Genomic DNA, 12,508 nt, shown 5'->3' with positions numbered 1-12,508 from the left:
AAACAAATAAACAAAAAGCAGGAGATGCAATTCTCGCCTCTGATAAAGTAGACTTTAAAGCAACAAAGATCAAAAGAGGCAAAGAAGGACATTACATAATGGTAAAAGGATCAATGTAACAAGAATAGCTAACGATTCTATAGATCAACGAGACAGAAAATTAACAAGGATATTCAGGACTTGAACTCAGACCCGAAACAAGTAAACTTAATAAACATTTATAGAACTCTCCACTTCAAATACACAAAACATACATTACCACCTCACACCTATTCCAAAAGTGACTATATAATTGGAAGTAAATCACTCCTCAGTAATCGCATAGCATTTCATAGGTTTAAATGAAATATTGGTTGGCTGTTTGTTTGTTATCTTCTTCCCTTATTCCTTCCTGACTACATTATTAAGTATAATTATCAGTATACAAGAGGTTTTCAATACCCATTACTAAATTGCATTCTAGCCTGGGCAAGAAAGCAATACTCCCATTCTCTCTCCCTCTTTCTTTTCCTTTTTCCTCCTCCCCATTCTCTCTCTCTCTTTCTCTTCCTTTTTCCTCCTCCCCATTCTCTCTCTCTCTTTCTCTTTAAAAAAAAAAAAAAAAAAAAAGAACAGAGGTACAGACAGACAGACTTCTTCCTGACTGTGGCTCCCAAAAGCTGAAAGCCATTGGTTGTACTTTAAATGTTTTTTATATTTTAAATTTTTATTAATAATTTTTTCATTTAGAAAACATAGAGACGGAGTCTCACTATGTTGACCGTGGTGAGACTCATGGCCTCAAGCAATCCTCCCATCTTGATCTCCTAAAGTGCTAGGATTACAGGTGTGAGCCACTGCGCCTGGCCCCTTTGTTGTACTAAAGGAGTTGGATGGGGCCGGGTGCAGTGGCTCACACCCGTAATCCCAGCACTTTGGGAGGCCAGGGCAGGCGAATCACGAGATCAGGTGTTTGAGACCAGCCTGGTCAACATGGTGAAACCCTGTCTCTAAGAAAAAAAAAAAAAAAAAAGAAAAAAGAAACCCCATCTCTATTAAAATACAAAAAATTAGCTGGGCATGATGGCAGGTGCCTGTAATCCCAGCTACTTGGGAGGCTGAGGCAGGAGAATTGCTTGAACCTGAGAGGCAGAGGTTGCAGTGATTCGAGATCATGCCACTGCACTCCAGCCCAGGCAACAGTGTGAGACTCCATATCAAAAAAAAGAAGTTGGTTGGAAGTGGGATTGGAGACGGGAGGGCTTTTCCACACCGGAAAAAAAAAATTGCTTCATGCAAGATGAAAGAAGAACGGCAAAAAGACAGATGTCACTGAGGCCTGCAGACTGGGCCTCTACTTTAGACCTCCCTAGGTCTTTCCCTAGACCTCTACTTTAGACCTCTAAATTATCTAAATTGTTCATGATTGTCACAGAGAGGAGTGGCTGCCTCAGAAGGATTCCTATTCCCCCAAGAAGAACATGGAGCTCAGGAAAGACCAGGTGACTTGGAGAAGCAACCTCTCTCAATCGGCATCCTGCAGGCAGTCTCAGCCAGCACCTACCTGGACATAACTTGAGATCAGATGGGCCTTTGCCACCCCCATCATCACGCCTTGGTCATCACAAGCCCTCAGATGCATTGTTTGCAACACAAACAAATGCCAGGAGACGGACAGGCTGTTAAGTACGAGTCCCAGTGGGTTAGGAACTCAGAATTCAGTTGTGGGAGAAAATAAAGAAGGGAGAATATGGAGTGAAAATCGCACCAGTTACATGGGAAGTTCGGCAGGATTTTCGCTCCAGAACATTTTCTAAAGAGTCCTCTGGTGGGGCCCCCGGCGGGGACCTCTGGTGCAGCAGACTCTCTCGGAACTACCTTCAACTTTTCTCCAGACAATCCTGGGCTTTTCTACCAAATGTCTGATTTTCCTTATTCTACCTTTGTGTATTTTCTCTATTCTCCTCAACGTTGCCTTTAATGGCCCATCAGGAAACACCACCATGGCTCTTTCAAACTAGAGAACCCAAACAACAGCAAAGAAAACCTCGATTCCTTTGATCCATTTTCTCCCAGGCCAGGGAAAACCCAATGTTTTAAAACCCATTGCGGCCGGGCTTGGTGGCTCAAGCCTGTAATCCTAGCACTTTGGGAGGCCGAGGCGGGTGGATCACGAGGTCAAGAGATCGAGACCATCCTGGTCAACATGGTGAAACCCCGTCTCTACTAATACAAAAAATTAGCTGGGCATGGTGGCGCGTGCCTGTAATCCCAGCTACTCAGGAGGCTGAGGCAGGAGAATTGCCTGAACCCAGGAGGCGGAGGTTGCGGTGAGCCGAGATCGTGCCATTGCACTCCAGCCTGGGTAACAAGAGCGAAAACTCGTCTCAAAAAAAAAAAAAAAAAAAAAACCATTGCTTCCCCTACCATTCCTGGAGAGAGAATGAACCTTGTAAGTCTCTCCGGGATGAGCCCGGCCTCATGCCTGACATGCTTTCCCATCAGCAGAGAAAAGGACAATGTTTCCCTATTAACACCAGATGAACTTTCACAGCTACTCTCGAAATTTTCGTACCAATGCCATTTTTCATTAAGAGTCAAGGGAAAATATGTGTTAGCATTTGGCAGAAACACCAGCTAATTGCAGCTAGGATAGTGTTGCAATTTCTACCCTGCTAACCTTCTCAATGGCAAAGTTTGCCTAAAGCTTCAGGGTCTTTGCGACCTGAAATGTCAACCCCAGAAAGACCAGTTCCTATGAAAAAGCATTTGCTCTGTAATTGGTTATGGAAATGGAACCTTTAAGTGAGCTTCTGGGAGTAACAACGGTCTGCTAGAGCAATGGCAACCCCATCCTCCTCTTTCCTGAAGAGCACCAGGACTGAAGTCCAGGCATACTCAGGATAAGAGTAGAGTAATTCCTACCCATCATCTCCAGTCTCTGTTACTTCTGTACAGGAACTTTTCCTAGTCCGTCCAAAACACAGCAGGGTCTGGCCTTGCCCAGACCTGCCCTGAGCCTCTGCAGCGGCCTGTTCCAGGACGCCCCTCGGAAGAGCAGTGGGGAGGCTCTCTCTCCTCTAAACCCAGCAAGGTTTCTGTTCACACTTTTCCAGAGTCAAAGCGGATTGAGCTATCTGAAAGTGGGTACCATTAACAGAAGTGACTCAAATTACAACCACTGCCTCTGCTTGCCCCCACTTCCTCTTTCCTTTTGCCACCTCTGAGAGGTACCTGTGGGTGCCTCCTGCATTGACAAGCCTCCCACTTTGGCTGTAGCCATATGTATGAACATATGATGTGACCACTTTATGGTGGGACGCCAACTGAAGGGGAGTCTGTTGATTCTAGGGCAGCTGACATCGGTCATATTTCTCCCTAGAAATAGAGAGAAGGCACAGAGGGAAGAAGGTGTCAAATGGGGCCAGGCATGGTGGCTCATGCCTGTAATCCCAACACTTTGGGAGGCAGAGGTGGGAGGATCACTTGAGGTCAGGAGTTCGAGACCAGCCTGGCCAACACGGTAACACTCCATCTCTACTAAAAATACAAAAATTAGCTGGATGTGGTGGTGCGCACCTGTAATCCCAGCTACTCAGGAGGCTGAGGCAGGAGAATCACTTGAACCTAGGAGGTGGAGGTTGCAGTGAGCCAAGATCACGCCACTGCACTCCAGCCTGGGTGACAGAGTGAGAGTCTGTCTCAAAAAAAGAAAAAAAAATTGTGAAATGGGAAAATGAGGGATGAGCAACAAGTCTGGATCCTGGTAGTTCATTTCCTGCTTCTCTACTTCCTGAAGCTTGGTGGCCCTTGGGTTTCATAAAGCATCACTGTGAGTCATCCCACCATCTCCCGTTCTCCATCTTAGCTGCACTATTCTTCACTTACACTGTCTGCCTCTCTCACAATGAGCTGGGATCTCCTTGATACAAGGGACCTCTTTAAATTCAGATTTATAACGACAGCCTAAGGGTGGAACAGTTAGGCACAGAGAAAGTGATTCAAATGTCAGGTGAATAAATAAAAGGACAACTTGATTACCACATATTATCCTGAAAGAACTTTGTGTCATAACAAAACTTGTTGGATATCACGTTTGGTGCCTTACACTCACACACACACAAATATGAAATGTCTTTTCTGCCATCCATGAGTTGACAGCTAAATAGAATACTCTTTTGTAAATAAACATGACTATATAAAACATATAGGAGCAGAATAAACATACTGTATGTTTGTGAATGACTTATAAAATCCCATATAATGTTGTAGGGATGGATTTAATAATTGTGGGAGTTTCCTGCCCAGACACAACAGCACATTTTCTCTGTGGAATCCAGGAGTCTTCATGACAAGAAAGAGGTACCATCTAAAGAGCTTTCAAAACACTGCAAAGAGACCACCTGGAGATCAGGAAACACAGGAGAGCTGGGTGCATACTGGCTAGCAGCATGGGACTCGTGCAACCTTGGAGGATGCAAGGGAAGTGAGAAAGTCAGGATTTTTAAGTTTGTGAGCACCACTGTAACAAAGTACTGCAAACTGGGTGGCCTAAAACAGTGGTCCCCAACCTTTTTGGCACCAGGGACCAGTTTTGTGGGGGACAGTTTTTCCATGGACCTGGGGTGGGGGCAGCAGGGAAGGGCGGATGGTTTCAGGATGATTCAAGCACATTACATTGACTGTGCACTTTATGGTAATATATAATGAAACAATTATACAACTCACCATCATATAGACTCCATGGCAGCCCTGAGCTTGTTTTCCTGCAACTAGACAGTCCCATCTGGGGGTGATGGGAGACAGTGACAGATCATCAGGCATTAGATTCTCATAAGGAGCGCACAACCTAGATCCCTCGCATGTGCAGCTCACAATAGGGTTTGTGCTTTTATGAGAATCTAAGGCCACCTCTGATCTGACAGGAGGCAGAGTTCAGGCCATAATGCTCACTCACCCACTGCTCACCTCCTGCTGTGCAGTCCAGTTCCTAAAAGGCCACAGACTGCTACTGGTCTATGGCCCTGGGGGTGAGGGCCCCTGGCCTAAACTAAAGGAACTTATTTTTATTTTTATTTTTTTGAGACGGAGTTTCACTCTTATTGCCCAGGCTGGAGTGTGATGGCACGATCTTGGCTTACTGCAACCTCTGCCTACTGGATTCAAAAGATTCTCCTGCATCAGCCTCCTGAGTAGCTGGGGTTACGGTCACCCATCACCAAGCCTGGCTAATTTTTTGTATTTTTAGCAGGGGTGGGGTTTCACTGTTGGCAAAGCTGGTCTCGAACTCCTGACCTCAGGTGATCCGCCCACCTCAGCTAACTAAAGTGCCGGGATTACAGGTGTGAGCCACTGTGCCCAGCCCAGAACTTCTTGTTTCATAGTTCGGGAGGTTAGAAGTCCCAAATCAAGATATTGGGAGTGTTAGTTCCATCTGAGGGCTATGAGGCAAAGATCTGCCCCAGATCTCTCTCCTCAGCTTGTAGATGGCCATCTGCATGTTCACATGACATTCTCCCTGTGTACATGTCTGTCTCCAAATTTCCCCCTCCGCCACTTTTTTTTGAGACAGTCTTGCTCTGTCGCCCAGGCTGGAGTGCAGTGGTGAGATCTCGACTCACTGCAACCTCCGCCTCCCGAATTCAAGTGATTCTCCTGCCTCAGCCTGCCACCACCCCCAGCTAATTTTTGCATTTTTTGTAGAGACGGGGTTTCACCACGTTGGCCAGGATGGTCTCAACCTCTTGACCTCCCACATTGGCCTCCCAAAGTGCTGGGATTAAAGGCGTGAGCTGCTGCACCTGGCCCAAATTTTCCCTTTTTAGAAGGACACCAGGCATGTGGGACAAAGGCCTACCCTAATGACCTCATTTTGATCTGATTACCTCTGCAAAGATCACATTCTGAGGTACTGGGGATTAGGACTTCAACATATTCATTCTGAGGGGAACACAATTCAAACTGTCACATGGATGCCCTGGGAAGTGCTATAGAAGAAAATGTGTTCCTGGCTTAGTTTGAATTCTAGATCTCCAATCAAAAGATTTTCCTAATCACCCCACTACTATACTACCACCACCCTAGGCCCCAGGGCTTCTCATCAAACATGCTTTTTTTTTTTTTTTTTGAGATGGAGTTTCACTCTTGTTGCCCAGGCTGGAGTGCCATGACGCGATCTCAGCTCACTGCAACCTCTACCTCCCAGGTTCAAGTGATTCTCCTTCCTCAGCCCCCTGAGTAGCTGGGATTACAGGTGCACGCCACCATGCCCAACTAATATTATATTTTTAGTAGAGATGGGGTTTCTCCATGTTGGTCAGGCTGGTCTCAAACTCCTGACCTCAGGTGATCTGCCCGCTTCAGCCTCCCAAAGTGCTGGAATTACAGGCATGAGCCACCCCACCCGGCCTCACACATGCTTTTTATGGTTGCTAGAAAACAAGGGCTCTTTGGAGTCATTCGTGCCTGTGAAATCTCCTGCAGGACTTTCAAAAGAGAGTTGTTAGGCTGGGCACAGTGGTTCATGCCTGTAATCCGTGCACTTTGGGAGGCTGCGGCAGGCAGAGTGCTTGAGCTCAGGAGTTCAAGACCAGCCTGGGCAACATGGCAAGACCCCTGTCTCTACAAAAAAAAAAAAAACTGAGTTGTTTCCTCCCTAGCAGTCACTCAGCCTCTTGGTGGGAGCACTGACATTGTGATGCAGAGGTTAAAAATGCCAGATATGCAAATTCTCAGTCCAGTGGGCAGCCAGAGCACAGGCAGGTGACTCAGTCTTAGCTAATGGGACCTGATGTGGCTTCTGCTGGGAGAGCACATCCCCGTTAATAACTAAAAGATACAGGATGGGAACACCCCTCCCTTCCTGCTCTGGACATGGCCTAGTGAGGATGTGGAGGATGTGATGCTTGGGAGATCCAAAGTGATTTTTTTTTTTTTGAGACAGAGTTTTGCTCTGTCACCCAGGCTGGAGTGCAGTGGCACAATCTCGGCTCACTGCAACCTCCACCTCCTGGGTTCAAGCAATTCTCCTGTCTCAGCCTCCCAAGTAGCTGGGATTACAGGCACCCACCATCATGCCCAGCTAATTTTTGCATTTTTAGTAGAGGTGGGATTTCACCACGTTGGCCAGGCTGGTCTCAATCCCCTGACCTCAGATGATCCTCCCACCTTGGTCCAAAGTGATTTTAAAACCATGAAGGGAGATGATACCAAAACATTAGAATGGCAGAGCAGGGAAATGAAAAGCTTTTTATCAATGTTGGTAGGCTGATATCCATAGGCTAAGCCCTAGAACCTATCAATCTTACCTTACAGATGTGATAAAGTTAAGGATCTTGAGATGAGATTATCCTGAATTATCTGGATGGACCCTAAACATAATCCCAAATGTCCTTATGAGTGGGAAGCAAAGGGAGATTTGACAACAGAAGTAGGGGAGGAGACGATGGAAGCCGGGGTTGGAGGGATTTGAGGAAGGAGTCACGAGCCAAGGAATGCAGACAGCCTCCAGAAACTAAAAAAATGCAAGAAAACAGATCTTCCCTAGAACTCCCAGAAAAAACAGCCCTGCCAGCTGAGTTTAGTCCAGTGAAACTGATTTTAGACTCTGGCTTCCAGAACTGTAAAAGAATAAAGTTGTGTTGCTTTAAGCCAAGTTCGTGGTAATTTATCGTAGTAGCAGCAGGAAATTAATACAACAACCTGAAACCGAATCAACCCAGGCAACACGCTTCTCCTTGATTGCTTGTAAAATCATTTTTAAACTCCTAATTTTGAAAGCTACTTTTAGCAAGGCTTGTTGTTTGTTACTTGTAGTCCCAAGCACCCTAAGTCACACTTTTAGCATGAATGATGGCAGTTTTAGTGGAGCTATTAGTTAGGATATTGGTTCAGCTGCTAACACAGGAAGAAGCTTTTTTTTTTTTTGAGACTGAGTCTCCTTGTCACCCAGGCTGGAGTGCAATGCCACAGTCTCTGCTCACTGCAACCTCTGCCTTCCAAGTTCAAGTGATTCTCCCGCCTCAGCCTCCTAAGTAACTGGGATTACAGACACCCACCATCACGTCTAGCTAATTTTTGTAGAGATGGAGTTTCACCATGTTGGCCAGGCTGGTCTTGAACTCCTAATCGCAGATGATCCATCCACCTCGGCCTCCCAAACTGCTGGGATTACAGGCATGAGCCACCATGTCTGATCCCTTTTTTTTCCTTTTTTTAAAGGAGGACTGGTAGTGCAGCTCTGCTTCAAGAGTTTGGCTCAGAAGTAGCCTTCTTTAGCATATTGGCTACCTCCTGTTTTCTTTTCTTTAGTAGTGATAAAATAAGTAGCAATATTTTTAAATTATGTAAGAGTATGTCTTATTGCTCTGCCATTCCTGGGGGGTTGTCCCCATGGCATTCCTGGGGGGTTGTCCCTATGGCATTCCTGGGGGGTTGTTCCCGTGGTTCAAGATGAGTTGCCACAAATACAACTGCAAGCTAGCCCAAGAAAAGTGGGGGAGCCCCAGAGACAGGGAACACCCCAGAAAGCTGCACCACTTGCATTTATAGTGTGATGGTCAGAACTTGGTCATCTGGCTACACCTACTTGTTGGGGAAGCTGGAAGTCTTTAGTCGAATGTGCACAATTAGAAACACAGAAATAAAAATAAAAGACCATGTACATATTGGAGACCATAAGTGGTCTCTGTTTCAGTTCTGTTTCAGGAAAGATTATATGAGCATTTAAGTTAAAATCAAGGAGGCTTTAGCATCTCAGGACAAATGACTTAATACTCAATCCTACTGATGAAACTTAACTCATTCCAGACCTCCTCTGGTCTACTGCCATGGTTTAAGAATCTGTGGGGGCCGACTGTGGCAGTTCAAGCCTGTAATCCCAGCACTTCGCAAGGCCGAGGTGAGTGGATTGCTTGAGCCAGGAGTTCAAGACTAGCCTGGGCAATGTGGCAAAATCCCATCCCTACTAAAAATACAAAAATTAGCTGGGTGTGGTGGCATGCACCTGTAGTTCCAGCTACTCGAGAGCCTGAGGTGGGAGCATCACTCAAACCCAGGAGGTAAAGGCTGCAGTGGCAGTGAGTCATGATCATTCCACTGTACTCCAGCCTGGGTGATGGAATGAGACCTGTCTCAAAAAAAAAAAAAAAAGAATTTGTGGGGAGGGTAGCAGCAGATTCTGCAATATATAAGAAAGAAACAAATGGTGGTGCCCTACCCCATTGCCTTCCCCTCATGCCTAGGGGACCTCTTTGAAACATTAGTGCTCCAGGAAGACGCTGAAACAATGCATTGGTCTAAGAGGAAGCAAAACCATGCTGCTTTGCAGATTGCTTTGGGGATTCCCAAGGCTGCTGAGTTTATTTCTCCCGTGAGTTATGTTGAAAACCCCCAACCCTTGGTAAAGAAGTTGGACCAGTCTTGTTGCTGCATTGTTTGGTATATTTTAGAGTCACTCACTGCAGGGAAATAGAGGCTGCAATATTCCACTCACTAGGTGAGAAGCCATTTTCAACTACACCCTGTAAATCACGGTGCTATCTGGAGCCAGAGTGAATGCCGGTTGCCATGGCACTGCTTTAAATTGTGCCTGTGCTAACACATCTCATCACAATGTCACATGCTGCTCTCATACACTAGATAGATGGAGCCACATCTCTCTCTTCCTCCTGTTTACTGACTGATGCCTGAGCTCTGCACTAGGAACAGAGATGTATCAACCAGAAAGCAAATCCATGTGGGTGCCAAGCCTTCCTAGCTTATTTATAAGGTACTGAGATTGAAAACACCCAAATTAGGCAACAAAAAATCTGGGTTCTACTCACAGTTCTCCACTCTGTGGCTTTGGGCAAATTCTTTAAAATCTCTGACCCTTGGATTCCTCACCTGTACAATGAATGAGATGGAGCTGAATCTCTCTGTAGTATCTTCCTGATGTAATGTCTCCGATTCCCGCACGCTGTTTTGAAGCAGCAGAAGCGCTGCAGAGAATCAACATCAAAGTGTGAGTGAGGCAGTTCCTGTAAACAGTTGCATGGTCCTGCCCTGCTGACTGTGTCTGAAATTCCCCTCCACCATCTCTGAGCTGTTAGGGATTTGTTTTGAGTTAATTTTCTGGCAAGATGCCACTTGCCGAAAGGTCCCTTCTGGTGCACTAAGAGGACTGTTTTCAGCTTGGATTGAGTCATTATTTGCCTTGGAAATGCTTTCTTCTCAAGCTAGTCACTGGTTCAGTGATCACAGTTTTTGGTCCCAAAGATAGCTACACCTCTAAATAAAGTAAGTGCTGAAACCAGACACTTTGGGATGCTAAGGCGGGAGGATCACCTGAGCTCAGCTGTTCAAGACCAGCCTTGGCAACATAGCGAGACCTGTCTCTACTAAAAACACAAAAATTAGCTAGACGAGGTGGCATGTGCCTATAGTCCCAACTACATCACTTGAGCCCAGGAGGTTGAGGCTGCAGTGAGCCGGCATGCAATGGCTAGGCAACAGAGCGACCCTGTGTCTCAAAAATAAATAGAGAAAGACATACATGTGAGGCTGGCACTTGGACATGTTTTATAGAGTAGCATCTCATGGGACCAAGGGACAAAGCAGTTCTGATGCTTGTCTAACCAACATGCAGCTTGTCTCATTAGCTGGAATGCAGATAAGGTCACATTTTCATACTTGCATTGTCCTGCCCTCTAGCACTCATCTGCTGATTGTAAAAACTGGGCTCTTGCTGGGCACGGTGGCTCATACCTGTAATCCCAGCACTTTGGGAAGGCGAGGTGGGCAGCTCATGAGATAAGGAGTTCAAGACCAGCCTGGCCAATATAGTGAAATCCCATCTCTACTAAAAATACAAAAATTAGCCAGGCGTGGTGGCGCACATCTTTAGTACCAGATAGGCTGAGACAGAATAATTGCTTGAACCCAGGAGGCGGAGGTTGCAGTGAGCCGAGATCGCGCCGCTGCACTCCAGCCTGGGTGATAGAACGAGACTCCATCTCAAAAACAACAACAATAACAACAACAACAAAACTGGGCTCTCACTTTCAAATTCTCCTTCCCACGTCATCTCAGTCATTTCTGGGAATCCTTACATGGGCTCTTCTGTATATCCACAAACAAAAATATGGTCTGGGAAATAAGGGTTGCAAGGGTCGTAGAGTGTCTTGGCTCAAACCAGGGATATGCAAGTCACAGCGAAAAAAATCTAGGGCCCTGAAAACAATCATCACCTTTTTTATTTTTGAGACAGGGTCTCCCTCATCACCCAGGCTGGAGTGCAATGGTGCAATTTCAGCTTACTGCAGCCTCAGCCTCCTGGACTCAAGCCATCCTTCCACCTCAGCCTCCCAAGTAGCTAGGACCACAGGCACGTGCCGCCATGCCTCGTGAATTTTCATTGTTGTTGCTGTTGTTTTTTTGTTTTGAGACAGAGTCTCACTCTATTGCCTAGACTGAACTACAGCGGTGCAATCTTGGCTCACTCCAACCTCCATCTCCCAGGTTCAAGTGATTCTTGTGCCTCAGCCTCCCTAGTAGCTGAGACTATAGGTATGCCCCACCAAGCCCAGCTAATTTTTGTTTTTTTAGTGGAGATGGAGGATGGGGGTGGGGGTTCGTTATGTTAGTCAGGCTGGTCTTGAACTCCTGACCTCAGGTGATCTGCCCACCTCGGCCTCCCAAAGTGCTGAGATTACAGACATGAGCCACCGTGCCTGGCCCAAACCTTTTGTATTTTTGTAGAGACAGGATCTTACTACGTTGCCCAGGGTGGTCTCGAACTCCTGGGCTCAAGCAATCCTCCCGCCTCAGCCTCCCAAAGTGCTGGGATTACAGGTGTGAGCCACTGTGCCAGGCCACAATAACCGTGATTACAAGGTTTGTCCACCTTAGTTTGCCTGATCAGGAGTGAGAGGAAAATCTAGACAGTCTCCACAGAGAAGATGAAACATTGGCTGGCTCTCAAAGAACGAATGCTGGAGCCAATGACGATGTCTTTTGGGGAAGACCTGATGAAGCAGATGCCCCGTACCTAGCCCTCCAACTGACTGAGCCTCCCCACTCCAAAATTCAGTTGGAGCATTTGTTCATTTATTCTGTATTTTTTAGTCTTCTATTTTTAAAAAATGTCCTAATCTCAGAATTAAGGCAAAAAGGACCAGTTGCAGTGACTCACACTTGTAATCCCAGCACTTTGGGAGGCCGAGGTGGGCAGATCACAAGGTCAGGAGATCAAGATCTTCCTGGCTAGCATAGTGAAACCCCATCTCTACTAAAAATACAAAAAATTAGCTGGGCACACGCCTATAGTCCCAGCTACTTGGGAGGTGAGGCAAGAGAATCGCTTGAACCTGGGAGGCAGAGCTTGCAGTGAGCTGAGATCTTGCCATTGCACTCCAGCCTGCATGACAGAGCAAGACTCAGTATCAGAAAGAAGAAAGAAAGAAAGAAAGAAAAAGAAAGAAAGAAAGAAAGAAAGAAAGAAAGAAAGAAAGAAAGAAAGAAAGAAAGAAAGAAAGATTAAGGCCAAAAG

General features: G+C 46.2%; 1 protein-coding gene across 1 annotated transcript in view; it reads right to left on the bottom strand.

The window, feature by feature from the left end:
• Nucleotides 1-9,953, bottom strand: part of SUB1 (SUB1 regulator of transcription) — a 65,517-nt gene extending 55,564 nt beyond the window's left edge. The window contains exon 1 of the mRNA XM_012459939.2: nucleotides 9,865-9,953. The gene's annotated coding sequence lies outside the window, so the exon portion shown is untranslated. The remainder of the gene's footprint in view (nucleotides 1-9,864) is intronic.
• Between the last annotated feature and the right edge of the window lie 2,555 nt (nucleotides 9,954-12,508).

Source organism: Aotus nancymaae, unplaced genomic scaffold (genome assembly GCF_030222135.1).
Source record: "Aotus nancymaae isolate 86718 unplaced genomic scaffold, 86718_ANA_hifiasm-v0.15.2.pri h1tg000014l, whole genome shotgun sequence".
Lineage (NCBI taxonomy): Eukaryota > Metazoa > Chordata > Mammalia > Primates > Aotidae > Aotus > Aotus nancymaae.
The sequence above is the reverse complement of the archived record's forward strand: the minus strand, read 5'-3'. Positions and strand labels throughout refer to the sequence as shown.